At 43.8% G+C, this 1,278-nt stretch overlaps 1 protein-coding gene across 1 annotated transcript in view; it reads left to right on the plus strand.

The window, feature by feature from the left end:
• Nucleotides 1–1,278, plus strand: part of LOC106011034 — a 249,731-nt gene that overhangs the window by 790 nt on the left and 247,663 nt on the right. The window lies entirely within an intron of this gene.

Below are 1,278 nucleotides of genomic sequence, written 5' to 3' on the forward strand. Positions count from 1 at the left end.
CCCGTGTGCAAGTTGCGCACGTTAAAGATCCCTTGGTGGTCTAAAATCGATAAGAGTAGGCTTCGGCCGCCACCCGGGCAAAATTCAAAATTTTCTACCAACGAAAAAGTATTAGGTGTGTCCCGCGCGCTCATATGACCTTATGCAGTTGCGAGTGCCGTAAAACCCTATACTAAACAAACAAACAACGAACAATAACTGTGAGTGTGAGTAAATAATCTTTGGTCCGTCGTTATGGGTTTATTGATGTGTTTGTTCATGTGTGTAATATACGCACAACAACACGTCTAGGTGGGAGGTTTTGGTGCCAGGGTCGATGCCATGACGTCATGGGGTCACTACCCTGCCATCCAAAAGCTGAACTGGGACATTCATGACTGTGACCTCTGTACTTATACACCTTGTATGCGCTTATCTACCCTCTCTATTTCAGTTTTTTGTTCTCACTTTCATTCATTTTCTCTCTATTTTTTTTCTTTCTTTCTTTTAGCTTCTTTTCTTGTCATTTCTTCTGAGCGAAGTCCAAGGAGAACTGTAGCCGTTGCCTAGTCTGTTGGTGCCAGTTGAAACTGCTGGACTGTGAACGACTTGTCCGCAAGTCTCACTTTCCCGAGAGAGAGAGAGAGAGAGAGAGAGAGAGAGAGAGAGAGAGAGAGAGAGAAAGGTAGAGAGATGGAGAGGGAGGAAAGAGATAATCTAGGCGGAGGGGGAGTGGAAAAGGGGAATTGAGGAAAAAGATAACTGTGGATTGTTATTAGCAATCCCCTTTTCCTTGGATTTGAGTCCCCGCCAAGCTTCCAATCAGTCGTGTTAATAAATGGGAGGGAAGCCGGGGCTCACACTGGATTTACACCAGTGACATTTTGAAAGCGAAGAGAAAGGCTTTGATTCCAGGCCTTGGTGCGGACTATTAGTCCACAGACGGAGTGGAAATTATTGCGCCAAGTCACGTTCATGGTACACTTTGAAAATCATATAGGAATTATGCGAATACGTCATAGAGGTAAGTCAGTTCCAAGAACCAGTCCAGGGTACGACAACGAAACAGAAAAAAATAAGCGATGCTGGGTATACCTTAATACTGCTCAATTCTCTACTTAAAATATAGACTATTTTCCGTCCCCGTATAAATCATCTTCCTCAGTTTGAGATCAAACTACGTGGGTCTGGACTTATCAAAAGGATTAGATGGAATAGTTCGTAAGTACTGCAACCGGGTAATGATGTAAGGGTATGAAGTACACTCTCTTTCTTTGTAGAAGCACAAAGAGCGACGCG

This window comes from Aplysia californica, unplaced genomic scaffold (assembly GCF_000002075.1).
Source record: "Aplysia californica isolate F4 #8 unplaced genomic scaffold, AplCal3.0 scaffold00044, whole genome shotgun sequence".
In the NCBI taxonomy this organism is placed as follows: Eukaryota; Metazoa; Mollusca; class Gastropoda; order Aplysiida; family Aplysiidae; genus Aplysia; species Aplysia californica.